Consider the following 15,714-nt stretch of genomic DNA (forward strand, 5'->3'; position numbering starts at 1 on the left):
GATGGAGATCCCAGCTATGGAATGGAAGCAAAGCCCCATATTTGGGAGGCTTTTTAAAGCTCAGAGTCCTGCTTTTTCAGTCATGACAAGCACTGTGCAGGTTCAACTTACGGCTGAGAGCCTGTAATTACGGCATGACTGCTGCTCTGACCTCAGCCAATTTTTGCTATAATAGTTTCTGCTGTACATAATCTGGGCCGATACTTAATACCTCAGATAAAACCACTTGTTTGAATGAATTAATGCATTTCTCATTAAATGTGTTCCTCGTTACGTTAATCAAATCAAGCAAATCGTGCTGGGTGGCTAGACCACTGTAATTAAACTTTCTTTAAAATCCACTCATTTGGCTTTTGATGAGGATTTTGATTAAGCTCTTCCAAAATGTCTGGCCTGGTATCTGCTTAAGAGGAAAATAAGAACTTGCTCTAGTGAGCAAGTCATTAATTCATCACTGTGCTACACCAACTCCTCACTGTCTTACCTAGCCAGTGTATAAAGAAATGTTTGAAAATTGGCAGTGTAAAATTAAATGTTTTTTATCAGTACGCTCAGATGATAAATCTATTTGCAGTTTTAAAATCAGTAACTTTGTTCCTGGAATATAAAGAGGGGCTGGATAAGCAAGTCACAGCCAATTGGAGGGCGCATTGTGCTGCTGTTTACTGATGCTACGATAGCAAGAAACACATCTGCAGAAAATGACTGAATACACAATAAGAGTTTTGCATGTGAAGACTGAACCAGTAAACATCTGTCCTCTCACTGCTGTCACTCACATTCTCAAATATTGGTTCTGCTCAAAATAGCTGCAATCCTCAAATGGTACAGTCAGTTTGGCCTGATCCTAATGTAAGGAATACATTATAAAGCAGGACGAGCCAAGGCTCCCACGTTTCTAAGCTTTCTTCCCCATCAGAAATAGGCTGATTTCATCCAGACCGCTTATCGAGAACAGTCGTGGTACATGGCATGGCCCACACTCTGCCCCTGCACTGTCCTGGGAGGGAGCCAAACCCACAGAGATTAGTGGTTGTGGACGGACCAGGGTTTGATCCTAAACCCTGGCCTTGTTTTACATGCCAGTACGGACATGAGTAGAGAGAATTCCTTCTCTGCTGCTCCTCCTTTCTGCCGGTGCTTTCCTCTGCCTTCCCTGGTTGGCAGCCTAGAGCCCACACTTAGTAGCCCACCCTGACTTTACATAGTGCTGCAGACTACTTCACAGACCCTTCAAAATGTTGGTTTTGTAAACTCTGAGATGCTCTTCAGCTTTACTTTACATTAAAGCTGTGTGGCTAAGCTATCAGTTGGTAAAACTAAAAGCGCCTGAAGGAAGTGATTCTACATGGTAGTGCACCTTCAGTTTTCATTTACTGTTAGTGTCTTTATTGTGACTTCTTCTCGTATTAACGTGTCCCTGAGTGAGGAGTTTGTTATCACTTCTCATCTATGAGAGAAATTGAATTCCTTATCCGTAAAATGGAAGATCAGTCTCAGAAGTAGAGTGCTGAACACTTGCAAGGACTGTGTGGATAGAAAATGACATGACAAAAATAGTGGTCACCCTGGGACGAATAAAGGCAGCTAGGGACAGAGTTGATGGAAGTAGATTTTTCAAATACAAAGTCAATATGACTGACCCTGAAGTTTTGGAAGAGAAATTCCATCTTCCTAGTAGATATGAAAGCATTTAATATTTTTCACTTTGTAGCCACTTCACCTAAGAGAGCCCCTTAAGTTGTACGAATATGAAATGGAATAACAGCCAAGTGACTAAATGAAAGCAGAGTGGGACATTAAAATGAACAAAGTGCACGGGAGCAAAGGAGTCTGGTTTGAATTCTTACAGTAAGTATATCAAAATGTAGAAAGCATCAGGAAGAAGCAACGTCGAAATAACGATGTAGAATTTTTCATGGAACTGACACAGAATAAGTTCTGTGAAGCTGATTAGCTTGGGTAGTCTGTAAGACATCTGAGTTGATCCTGGCCACCACCACCACCATTTCACTGATCTTTCTCAGAATCACATTTGACTTTTCTGTTGCATGTGTGTTCCAGTTCATTCTTCAGGAGGAATTCTTTAATCTGGACTATTTTAGCCCAATTCTCTGAGGACCTGTGTGCAGAATACATACTGTTAGTCCATTTCCTTTCAGCAAAGGAGAGGGGGCTGCATTCATCACAAATGCACTGCTGCTTCCCATGCTCCAGAAGGCAGATCTTGGCTCTGTGACCGGCAAGTGATTCACCAGAAACTTGGCCAGAGAGTGGAAACCTCTTTTTCTGGTCATGTGAATTCAGGCCACAGAGTTCTGCTCGAGGGCAAGAGAGCTCGTGCTTAACATCTCTCCAGCACCTTCTCCTTCATCATTAGAGTTCAATTTGAAAGGACAAAAGCCTGGCAACTCACTGATAAATATTTTAAGGCTGGCAGATAACCCAGCCAAAAGCACGAGTCCCAGCTGTCAAAGCAGAAAACTTCTGCTTTACAATAAAACAGATTTCTGTTATTTCTGACTGGCTAGGATTCTTTTGCTTAGATCAAGGGCAGTAAGCCATTGATCAAAATTTCTTTTTCTTCTTCGCTTTTTTTGATGTTAGGAAATGCTTTCAAACTCCCCACAGATATTTCAAGTGTTGGCTTTGCTGCCAAGCAGGCTCTGAGAGCTCTTCCTCTTCTCTCCCCTCTCTCCCTCCTGCTTATCTGCCTTGTAGCACTGTCGCAGGATTTCTGAAGTGGCTGCAGTGGATTTCTCTTACACTGTTTGGAGTGGCTCTGTGCTGTACTCCGCAGCCATAAGGGGAAGCAGATCCAGGGGAGGCGAGGATGGAGAGTGCTTTAGTGTCAAGAGTTTCAGTTTATCTCCTAAATGGAAGCGAAGCTGCTTGCATGCCAAGATGCAGTGCTGTGCTGGCACTTGCAGAAGCCTAATTTTACAACACATAGGACCTATAGGTTTTTGCCTATATCTAAATCCTTAGTGCTGTTGGAAAAAAGTAGGGCTGACAAAAGGAAGAGCATGCAAGGGAGCACTGGAGACAGAAGGCTGCAGGCATGCGTGTGTGTCTGTGTGCGAGCATCGTGGTGCTGGCATTTCCCTGGCATTGCCATGCCAGCAGAGGGAATGGCACAGTCCTGGCTCGCTGGATCTGGCCATGCTGGAGGAGCAGCTGGCAGGCATCCCCTTGGGTTGGACAGGTGAAAGTTAAGCCCTTTAAGTTATGGCACTGATGAAAGACATGGATATATTCTGGCTAAGGCATTGTCAGGGCCATCCAATGAGAAGGCAAAGGCAGCCCTGCTCCCCCACCCTCCATTTGTCCCATTACTTTCCTACTCTCTGCCTCAGGCTACAACACCCTGCAGGTGGGCTCCTGAGGATCCCTCCTCCCCTCCTAATATCAATTCCCACACACAGAGGTTAAGAAACAGAGTGCAAATACTGTGCCTGACACCACCCCCATCGCTTCCAACAAGGGTAAAACAGTTCCAGCAGAAAGCCATGCTAAAAAGTTGGATGCCTTGAACACAGTGCAAGTCTGCAAGCAACATGCAGTGCATCAGAGTTGGTGGCATCTCGGAGACTCAGGTCCCATTTTCTTTCCCCAGTGGTTTTTCAAGTATGAATTTACAAGTCAGCAAGTCTTAAACTGCCAAGAGGTAACAGAGATTGTTCACTGAAATACAAATACCTCAAGCACTAAATACAGTTGTTTTATGGGTACAAAGTTCAAACTTTGCTGTGAAAACTGACCATAATCAGCTTTTCAGTGTCCATGTTTGTCTTTTTGGTCACAGAGGCACTGGTATTTTTCTTTGCTTTGCTCTATAGCTGCTCTAATAGATGGGTTAAAATAGGATCAACGCAGAAATACTTCCACCAACTCCGATAGAATAACTACATAAATAAATGACATTGCAGCTTCTGTCCAACATCAGCACTGTATAAACAGCAGTTGGTAGCAGACAGCAGATACCTGCAGCATATCTCTGTTTTTATCGTGTAACTTGAGGGCATCACCGAGTTGTAGCAGAGGGGTATTCTTCTTATTTTCCACATTTTTGTTTATTTTGCATTGTGCAGTAGCAGCAGGAAGATTCACCAGTCCTCAGCTTTTAGTTTGCCAAGTGGTAAAGCCATTTTAAATTCAGTCTGTTGGGTTGTTTTGTTTTTTTTTCTATTGATGCTCGTTGTGTGGTTTTTTTTTCTGGTCTGAATGTCTCATGCATCAAGTAATTCCCTTCAGACCAAGTCAGGACGTAGAGGCAGTGCTTGTCCCTGATGGTCTACAGAAAAATACTGTTATTTTTCTCTAGAGAAAAGCTTGTCCTCAGGAATTCAGAAAACACACCATGCAGAAGTTGTTTTTCAGACACTTGATCTGCAGGCTGCCTGTAACCGGTGAATATTGGGTGTAAAGTGGTCAATCATTTAGAAAAAAAGATTAATTATAAAGACAGGACTCATCGTTTTACATTTTGCATATCTTTTCTTTGGTTCGTGCTCACCGATACATGTCTTTCACTTAAGACTACAGAAGCTGAAATATTAATTCACCTCAAACTGTACTCAGCAGGCCAGCAGCAGACCAGCGTTGGCTTCATCACCAGATGCCCCAGGGAGAGAAGTAATTTAATATGGGTCTACGGCCAACTTATTTTACAGTAAAGTAAATTTTCTGTGCTGTGTTTTTTAATCCCTGTTCACAATCAGTTCAGAACTGGCATACTTAAAAATGGAACTCGCTGGCTTTTTTGATGACTTCAGAGATCTCTATTCCCTCCTATACCACATGATGTTATTCTTCATAGTATTAATTTTGAGACAGGAGAGGTTGAAGTCAGGCAGGAAGAGCCTATCGACAGAGCAGTGCGTGCTGTGGGAAGGGAAACTCATAACCCAGGCTTTGATCAGGACATAAAAGACAAAACTGATTTTCCAACTTCTTAATTTTTTCTGGACAGGTTTTATGTCTAAACCAGACACTTCTGCTTGGCAGGCTTAGGTGCAATTTCTCTTCTTCCAGCCTAACTGAGCCCAGTTCCTACCCTTTGTTCACACATACTGTTCTCTAGGTCTCTGATAGTACTTTCTGCTGGAGACTGGGACAGCCTGCAGCTTGTTGGGGTCTGAAAGAGTAGTGCTACAGAGTGGAATTCAGCTGACACTTTGTTAGCAGTCACTAGAAAAAAGTAAGAACTTTCAGTAGCTTACACAGGAAGTGCTTGTTAATGTGTATCCAGGTGCTATTTGCCTTTTTCACAGCAGCATCTTGACTCAGGTCCTGTTTGTGATCCCAGGTCCCTTCCTGCAGGGCTGCTGGCTTACTGGTCAGTCTTCATTTTGCATCTGTGCGTTTGATTTACCCTTCCAGGCAGTTGCACATCATGTTTGTCTTTCCAGATTTCGCCATGTTGTTTTAAAAACATTTCTCCACTTTGGGAAACTTGTTCTGAATTCTTCTTATTTGTCCTCTCAACTGCTTGCAGACTAACTCAGTGCCTACTGCAGGTTTTAGAAGTGCGGCTCTGTCTCATTTACCACGTAATTAACGACAAGATTGAACATCACTGGGCCTAAGACAAGCCCTGTTGGCACCTGTTTGAAATGTTCTCCCATTTGACAGCAGTTCATTACCTGGAACAAGCTGCAAAGCAACCGGCAGCAGCTAGTTGTCTGTCTGCAGTTTGACTTCTTGTACATATGCTGCTGAGCTGGAATAGAGAGAGCACTGAAAGGGATCCTTCAAACACACATGTTGCTGTCCTAGCAGGAGGAAGCTGAAAGGGCAAACCCATAGAAGATACTCATCATATTGTCTGCTCAGCTGTAGGAAGACTGACAGATACATCAATAGTAATCATAAGTACAGGAGCTTGACTAGAACTCATGATTGCTTTAACTAATGGGCTACTAATTCTCTTATCTTTATGGGCAGAGACATGGCAATCAGCTGTGGTCAAACGGAGGACAGGATGATTCTAAATCAATGTTTACCCACATTGTTTTGCTAAAATGAAAATAAGAAAGGCTGCCAGTCTTCAGGCAACATCGTTTGATCAACCACTATGGTCAAGGGAAATCTTCTAGCACTTATATTTGACTTGTGCAAAGGGCTTTTCAACTTCATCTGTGAGACAGACTATTATGACAAAGCTGTCATTTCTGCTCCAGCTCAGCCGTGATTTTATCTTTATATAGTTTCTATCATTTTCAGATATGAGGTCTATGTCGCCAACACCTTCACAGGGGCTTTTTAAGCTTCTGTTTCAAAATTGCCCAATTTTTGCTGGTAGTTGGCAGGATCCACCTTCAATTTCAGGTCACTCTGTCCTCTATCAGACAACTAGTTGGTAGAGCAAAGAGGAGTGTGCTGTGTACCTGTTACTGTTGCTGGTTATTTGTGCACTGGTCACATGTGAGAACACTGAGCAGACGTCACTGCCTCATTGCCAAGCAGTTTAACTCAATTGTATTTAATTACATGGTCGTACTTGTAGGTCATGTGTCATGGAAGAAAAACTGGGTAAAACAGACAAAGGAAAGGAAGATAGGATGGATGGTAGAATGAAACAGAATGAACTTAGCACAAAAGGAGAAAAAGACCACCGTGCTATGGACTCCCCTTCCCTACTTGCGTCTTGGTGGTTCTGTTTGGTTTTCAGCTGTCTGAGGTTTTTTCACTGATGATCCTTCTTGCTCTGATCTTTAATTTAAGAAAGGAGAATATTCTTCTTCCCAAGTCCTGACTTTGACGTAAGGATATTGCTTTTTTTTTTTCCAGCAAATTGTCTTTGATGGCTCCATTTTTATTTTTTAAGTAGCAAAAAGACAAAACTGGGAAGAAAGGTGAAGCCTGATTGTTGCCGAAGAGAAGATGCTGCTATAACAAGTTCTGCCTGGTCTTAAGCAGCTTCTAGCAAGCTTTTTACTACCACAGAGCTTTAGTAGTAATTGCCACCCAAGTGTTGTGACATTTGGAAAGCTACGGTGCCTTGGTTACTTCATCAAGGAATCTTCTGACATTGACAGACACTTTTTAATCCTTTAAAATGATTCTGGGTTTCTTTCTTCATTTTTTAAACGGCATTCACTTAAAGGATGTTCATGAGGGCAGGAGGAAGCAGGGGCAAGACCTGATTTTTTTTCTATATGAAATGCATTAAGAATAGTGCTTTCTGGATGCTCCACTTTGATGCTGTGGGAGCTGCCAAACCTGGAGGGCAAACTTTCAAGAGAGAGAAGTATTCATGTCCATGGCTTTGATTGTGTCCAAAACCCATTCTACAACGTCAGGTCACCTGGGAGCCATCAGGGCCCTCTCCTTCCTACCCCTCGCCCAAGCATTGCAAAGCCTAGCGCTCATTTTCAGAAATACGTTGCCCAAGCAATAGGAGCTTCTGCCTTTGTAGCCTCTGGGCCAGAGTCCATGTGGTTGTGATAAGTTCTGTCAGTCTCAGCTGTCTCCTCAGTCTCTAGACAAATGCATCTTTTATGAACCGGTGAATTGTTTGTAGGAATTATTTCACTGTAATGCACTACAGCGTCTGGTACACACAAATCCTGCCAATTTTTCATTGTCCACAGGCAACCCTTTTTCCCTTCTGTAGGGAATTGATTTTGAGAGAAAAATATACCTGCTGCAATGCCGGAATTTTCCACAAGCAATTTTCCCTCTGAGTGCCAACCACCCCAAAACTATTTAGCTCGTTGGAAGTGCTGAAATTACAGCCTGAGGTGGCATAGCTGCTGCAACAATATCAACCAAGAGGGAATAGACTCATCAGTGACAAGGGACAAGATGACCTCCACTAATCCAAACCTTTTACCCACATGTTTCTGCTTTCCATAAAAATACAAATCTCACTTGTCTCTTATTTAATAAGATTACAGAGCGAGACCGTGTGATCTTCACTGCTTGTTTCTGAAATGAAATCCATCCTTTGCGAATGGGGAGAGCCAGAGCTAAGCATGTCTAAGATTGGAGTATGTCAAAGCACATCCTGAATTCTGTCATTGGTTCTCTTTCATTCAAGTGTTTGCTGAGTGATCTTCCTCTGGCTTTCTGCAAAATGTGAGTGTTGCCCCTGGTGCTCCCCAAGACCAATAAATCTTTTTCATTTCCTTGCAAGAGACAAGGAGCAGCAAACTAACCTGTCAGTCTAAATCATCACATTTAAAAATACTAATTCCATGCAGTCTACCATTTACTGTGTTTGTATGTCTTTTTCTCATTTCAGAATCCTGTGTTGTCAGTGAAGCTGTGATAGATTTTCCTCTAGCATGAATAAATGAGCCTGACTTTTCAGAAAGGTGCTTGTACTCTGTCCATCTGTTCCATTCTCTAGAAACTACATTTAATCTTCCAGAGCATCCTAAATCATTCATTCATATACTGGTTTAGACATTAAAATAAAATTTAAAAGATTTGTAATTTGCTGGGCTTCAGTTTAGGGTAGATCTTCAAGACTTGGTCTGATATCATGTCGGAGACCTCCATGCTGACTCCAGGTAAGCCCTTGGTATGTACAATGGCAGTGTGACCCCAGATTAGGAAGCCAAGTGTGCTACTGGAAGCAGCAGGGCATCATCAGCCCCATTGCCGGTACTTCGGTAGCTTCTTTGTGCAGGGTGAGCTCTGCAGCCCTTGGTCTGTGCTGTGCTGCTCATCAGAGATAGAGCTGAGGAATCTGCAGTTGCAGAAAGTGCTCTGGGGTTGCACTTTCAACCTTTTTGTCTCCCTTCCTTGGCTGACACTGCATCCTGCTGGCTGCCTTTTGCACTCTCTCAGTCACCTGCAGCTGATAAAGTTTCTGAACAGCTGAGTTTCCAAAGCTGGGACAGTACAGGGAAGGACTCGTTCCTGGCTTTGTCCTGTTTCCTATGCTCTTGCCCAAATAGCTTTGTTTCTTTATTGTAGCAATCGTCATCACTGATTTTATGATCTCTTCATATCAAGGTGAGGGCACCCTGTATATGCTCTAAGTACTGTTTCATCTCCCTGTTTAGACTTCCTGAAGCAGAGATTGGATCCATACCATTATTTTAACAGCCTTTACTAGATCTGTTCTCCATTAATTTATCTAATCCCCTTTGAACCTGATTTTACTTTTGGCTCCCACAATCCTGGGTGCAGTAATTCTGTATTTAATTATGTGTTGTGTGAAAAAGTGCTTCCTATTTTGTTTGTTTTGTTTGAGCCATTTGCCTGATAATCTCATTACACTTCCTCTAATTCCTGCACTGTGAGACACAACCGATCTGTTCCCCAGTCACCTGCGCTGTGCAGTGATGTATTTTGTAGACCCGCCTTCACTGGGGATTTGCAGCATGTGCCCAGATCTCCAATGGACTAGGTTTTCCTTCTAGAAATACGAGATGAGGAAGCCTTGTGAGACTGAGCATGAGCTAATAGTTGTGTTGGATTGTTGAGTGGGAAAAAGAAATGAACGCCAAATATGTGCAAAGGCACCACGTCTACTCCCTTGTTTTGAGCTCCCAGAGAGGTTGCTCGCACTTGAAGGGAAGAGATGGATTAAACTCAGGATTAAAACACATCCATCGGAGTTTGTGGTTACTTCCAGACATACTGGCTGCTTGTAAATAAGTGTAAATGTTGCCATGGACTTGGCTAGGACCATAGTTTTATCACTTTCTTTGGTGTTATCATATTTCACTTTATCAGCACACAATTTTTAGTAACTTTATCGAAGTATTGGGTAGTTTTCAGTCCCCTGGTGCTCTCTTTCAGGATTTCCCACTAAAAAAATCACAAACTGTAATCAGGGCATGGAATAAGTTGCATATCTTAAAGCTTTCCACCCTTTTCATAACCATCACCTATTCCCTATGTGACAGATGAGGAAAAGCAGTGAAATTAAAAAATAATAATAATCCATCAGCTTCTCTCTCCATCAAACACAGAAAGAAAGGCCATATCAGTTCAGCAAATTAGCTGTCTCTCATTCCCCATAAATAGTTTTAAAGTACCAGCAGATTTCCTTCTGCCTTCTGCCTGTTAAGAACGCAGTAGAGTCCAGGAAGCCCACTGAGAGCTGAGTCTCTCTGCTTCCACTCCAGCTTTTTCCTCCCTGAAAATTTGCCTTTAACTTTGCTCCAGTGTTTAAAAGATCTAACATTCCATACAGATTGAGTATTCAAATATACTTTTAGATTCCCCCTGTATCTCTTTTATTGCTCTGCAGAGCCTTGCATCCACCTCATTTCAACAAAAGCACGTGATTAAGTGCCTGTGTGCTTTTCTGTACTGATCTGAACTTATTTAGTTTTGCAGTTTGGTTTTTGAAAGCTATGAAACGCCCTGTGAGGCCTAACTTATCAACACTTGAAAATATCTACGGGGCAGTAGTCCCTGGTCCCAAGTGGATGGGACCAGGCTCTTTTCAGTGGTGCCTGGTGCCAGAACAAGGGGCAATGGGCACAAACTGGAACACAGGAAGTTCCACATGTACATGAGAAAGAACAACTTTACTGTGAGGGTGAAGAGCATTGGAGCAGGCTGCCCAGAGAGGTTATGAAGTCTTCTCTGGAGATATTCAAAACCCACCTGGATGCTTTCATCTGCAAGCTGCTGTAGGGATTGCGCTTTAGCACAGAGAGTTGAACTTGATGATCTCCAGAGATCCCCTCCAACCCCAACAGTTCTGTGGTTCTGTGATTAATGACTTTAATACTAGTTAGTTATTTTACAAGTCAGTGACCATAAGTCTAATTGTGCATGTACGTGTTACTATTGCTGGAATTTAAAAACTAATGATACAATGAATTCTTTTTGTCCCTTAGTCTGTTTATTTACTGAGAGTATAATAGACTTCTGGCCGGAGTTAGTCGTCTCCATTAAGAACTATATATTTTACAGACACATAGATTGCTCTGAAAGTAATGCCTCCTGTTTATTTCCATGGAAACTACAACAGATAGAAAGAGCACAATGACACTATTCAGTAGAGCACATTCTCAGCTACAAAACGCTATTTTTCAACACAGTCACCACCAGTAGCTATGCCTTTTTGCCAGTGTTGAACGAGAGCCTGCATGCCTTGCTTTTAATAATATGCATCAGTGGAGGTGACCCACTGCTTCACAGCTGCTATGATTACATCACCGCTAGGAAATGTTGCCCATGCAGTCCAATTTTCACTGTGTTGACATCCACTGTTTGGTGTCCATAAACGTTCAGCAAGAGTTGACGAATGTCAGTGGGTGCCATTTTCTCTGCATGGAGGAATTCAGTGACACACCTCTGCTTCATCTGCACTTCCACATCAGATGCCACTGTGTCAGAGTGCCCGTCTGCTTCCATCTGCCACACAGCAACAACATGCTACAGAATATTGGTGGGAAGGCTCAGCCTCTACTGCCCTACCACCAACATCCACCTCTGACGCCATGGGCCAACATAATAAAGCAGGAGGCTTTACTTTCAGAAGAGTTCTTGTATTTCCACATAATATACAATATAAAACTAGTCCTTAAAAGCAGCAATTCTTGTGTAGTAATTGCAGAACAGTAATTACTTAAGAGTGATTACTTAGAAGTAATTACTGTTGTCTTGTTCAGCATATCACTTAGGCCTCGTCAGAAATAATGACAAACTACAAAATGGTAAATCCATATCCAAAGACTTCACAAACACGAGGTTCACAAACATTTGAGGTGATGCTGGTTTGGTTTTTAAATAATTATCAAAATCTTAAATCAAATAATTTTACTGATTTTACAAACCCGAACATCTTTTTCCTTAAAATACATAGTTCAAAGTACTCCCTACCCTTTGAATCCAAGCATCAATCACCAGTAACCAAGTTCGAATCAGAGTAAAAACATACTGCTCTCCAGACACTAACTTAAATTTACTGGAACAAGTACTGGCCAAGTTAAACAAGCAATAAAAGTGGGGTTGTGGGGTACTGACTGATTGGTGGGTTCCTCTTTTGTTCTTCAGTGCTCAGGGCAGCATTTAAGCAGTTTTGTTTCTTTTTTCTCCCTCTGGCTCTGTTACCTACTGATGTAGCTGGTGTTGCATGAGAAATTGCCTCTTTTCAGTGGGTGGAACCAGATTTTCTATCAGCTGCAGTTAGGTCTCCTAATATATTTAATGAGCCTAGATAGGTAGGAAATGGAGTATTAGAAGCTGCTGATTAAAAAAAAAAAGAAAGAAAGAAAACTAAAACAGAATTTGCTGTTTATTAGGGTGGTTTGAAAAAAAAAAGAAGAAGAAGAAAGAAAAGATCTGTATTAATAAAATCAGTATGTATAATTGGTGTTTGGATTATGGCATGATTATTACTTTGCAGATATGGGACTCTGTTATCACTCAGTCATCAACGAAGTAGCTGCATTCTGTGCTCATCTCATCTCTGAAGCTGAAAGAAGAGCTGGTTATTATCTTCAAGTGGGGTTATTAATGAGGGGAAAAATCATCCCCAATTACTGTGAAGCAAAATATTTCAACATTTACATATCTGAGACTTTAATTTTGATCTAGTCTTTCATGGGTTCTTAAGCTCAGACTGTATTCACTTTTCAAAATGTTCCCACAGAGAAATATCAAGGGGAACTTGCACCTATCTAAGTGATGGCTTCCCAGATGTATGCTTCAGGGTCACAGAAGTGTTGCCTATCCCATTCGTGTGTTGCCAGAGACTGATTTCCTTTGAGATTCCTTCATGCTACACCATAGGAACAGAGTCTCGAGCTTAGACTTTGTCAGGGAAGTACGAAATTCTGACCTATATATACTGTCTGTGTTCACAGTCCTTTTTTTTTTTTTTTTTTTCTTAACTAGAAACAGCCTGGGATTCATTTCATGCTTTCTCTTTTTTTTTAAAGAAGGTATTGATCCTTACAGAATTAATGGCTTGGAAGTTTTGACTGTGAACCTCCCAGAATAAAACCTGCGCAACACAAAGGTGATGATTTAAATTCAGTTGGACATGTGGGCAGTAGCCAGGAGATGGGAGAAGTGCCGTTGGGACTGTGAACCCATCCATCAACAGGGATGCAAAGGTCTGACCTTGGTGGGTTCAGGAGGCAGGGACGTCAAACACAGTTTGCAGTCAATTGGAAACATAGCTACCAGACAAAGAAAACTCAGTAATTACACAGCTGCTTCGGTAGATTACAGATTTCCTGGAAAGCAATAGAACAGCAGTCCATGAATGGAAAAGGGAAAGCGTCTTTTTTGTTGTTCAAAAACGTAATTCCTTACAGTCATCAGAAACGTCCTCTGTACACTTCTCTCTCTTCGAAACCCGCGGCGTCTGAAACCAATCGGTGAGCATTTCTGTACAGCCCATTAGTGCTTAGCTGACTTACAGTGAAACTGCTGCAGAAAGGACTGTCTTGGACAGCCATATAAATATTAAATTAATTTCTTATGAAAGATGGTTGCTATTATACTAAATATTAAATGAATTCATAATACTTGGACACTTGGAATAAATCATTACTGGGATTGCATTTTAACATTTGGCTCCAAATTCCCTTTTCTCTTTGGCTGTTGAAGCCATGGAAAACGGCTGGTTGCTCTCAAAGAAACGTGTGACTTCGTAGCATTGGAGCACTAATGAATTCCCACAGCACAAGGAGTCTTAACTTAGGACCGTTTACAGATGAGAGGAGGCCTGATGGGCTTTAGGTTGAACTACTGATTGCAGGAAGTTCAAAACCAACGTGTTTCTCATGAGGGACATCACAGCAAATCATCAGCTCCCAGCAGTCCTTGGTTTGCTCTGAGCAGCATCAGCAGAGAGTCTGGCACTGGCGTACCAGAAGAGGCTGAGAACATCTGGCAGACTCAAAGGGAGGGAGAGCTGGATGCAGTGTCTACACTCCAGGCACCCAAGGCATTCTGTATTTGTTCACCTCCAAGTATCTCCCCCAAGGCCATAATGGGACTTTTGGGTCTTTTGACTTGGCTTAACAAATGAAGTACAACAAGTACAACATCTCAGCTCTTTAAAGATCACAGATCTTAGTCTCAAAAGTTGAGTAAGATGCACAGTTGACTACAAGGAGCCTAAAAATCAATTCTTTATTTTGCCTTTTGTTAAAGTAGAACAAGGGGTACCTTGGTCAGTTCATTACAGCTCTCCGCTGTCTGAGGGACGGCGGCTTCAGTGCAGAAATTTATGTCAGGAGTAACCTTGTAGGGTGGGAGCTGTTCCTGTAAACAAAATGAGCTGGCTGTCAGACTCGTCTGCTTCTTAATGCACAGATGGTTGTGAATGTGTGTATTTCCTTCTTTCCAAAGATTTTGGCTTCTATGCCTTAGATGGTCTAAGTCATCCAAGGTTTTTCAAATGAAAATTGCCCAAGGTATTTAAATTAGAAGCAAAAATTAGAAAAGCTGCTACCACATAGGAATATTAATTGTTCATTATACAGGGCTTTAGTTTGTGTAGTTACTTTGCATGTGCAAAGCTGCCAATTAAAGAGACTCAAAGTGCTCACTGCTGCACAATAGCCATTTCTCCAGAGCCCCACAATGGCTATTGTGTTCTGTCACTGACCTTTAGACACCTTCAAATGCGTATTGACACAGTATGCTGGGATCATTCGAGCTATTGTTTCAGCCAGCCACGGGGAAAGAAGAGGTTCTCAATTTTGTGAAGAGCTTTACAATCTGATTTAATGATGACAGCAGCAATATTTCTTAATCAGAAAGTGAAAAGAAACGCTGAAATGTGTTCTGGTTCTTCAAGTGAGTTCCATCACACACCGAGGAGTTCTTCCTCCTGGTCAGGGAGAGATGTTTCTCAGGGGCATTTGGTCTTCTCCTCTGCTACACCCAGGGGAATGAAGTTGGTGGCTGTGACCCAGTGGTGCCACACAGCCCTCCCTTCGCTCCCATTGATTGTGCCTGGGTGAACATCTTGGTAGGACGGGTCCTTTAATCTATAAAGTAACCCATAAGTGACAAAAGACCTTAATAGCTGGAATGGGTCCCAGGAGTCTGGCACCTGGAAGCACAGCTCTGACTCTGCTCTTCAAAAATCATTGGACGTGGTAATAACAACCGTGCTTTACTTTTTGCATGTACAGATCTTAACATCTGAGGTATTTCTACTTTCTGACAAGTCTGTGACAGTAAAGAGTGCAAGGAAGAACATCAGAGCAGAACAGCAGCAGAGACATCGGATACTCCAAGTACATTTAAAGTAGATTTACTAGTCTGAGTGTCTTCTAAAAGCTTAAATTTATTTCGTTGTAGTCCTCCCTATTCTTTAAAGCTGCTTTGAGAAATGACTTCAGGACTCAGCACATAAATGAGCATCATTTTAAACCTCGCATGGGACATTTTGTCTACAAACAAATGAATTGCTGGCTTATATTTCCAAAGAGCTTTCCTGCTCAAAGATAGAGAGATCATTCTGTTCCATCAGTACTGTGTTTGCTGGGCTTGTTTTTCCCTCCCCGTATTTGTGTGTGCTTAAGATGGACACAGCAGAATTTCTCACACTGTTATAAAACATGCAAAGTCCAATGCATTTCTTCAGTAAAAGAGGCTGACCTTTATTTCCACATTAATTGAAAGAGTGCTTTTATTTTGTTTGCTTTACTCTGCATCAGAAACCACAGCAGAACTTTGAAACTACACATGCACTGACATTGTGATTGCCAAGTGTGAACGTTGCAGTCTGTATTCAACCATAAGGCAACGCTTGCACCTTAACACTAGAGG

The 15,714-nt window shown here is 42.0% G+C and overlaps 1 protein-coding gene across 1 annotated transcript in view; it reads left to right on the forward strand.

Annotated features, from left to right (window-relative positions):
* SH3RF3 (SH3 domain containing ring finger 3) overlaps positions 1 to 15,714 on the forward strand; it is a 231,622-nt gene that overhangs the window by 203,171 nt on the left and 12,737 nt on the right. The gene's annotated exons all lie outside the window — the stretch shown is intronic.

Source organism: Gallus gallus, chromosome 1 (assembly GCF_016699485.2).
Source record: "Gallus gallus isolate bGalGal1 chromosome 1, bGalGal1.mat.broiler.GRCg7b, whole genome shotgun sequence".
Taxonomy (NCBI): domain Eukaryota; kingdom Metazoa; phylum Chordata; class Aves; order Galliformes; family Phasianidae; genus Gallus; species Gallus gallus.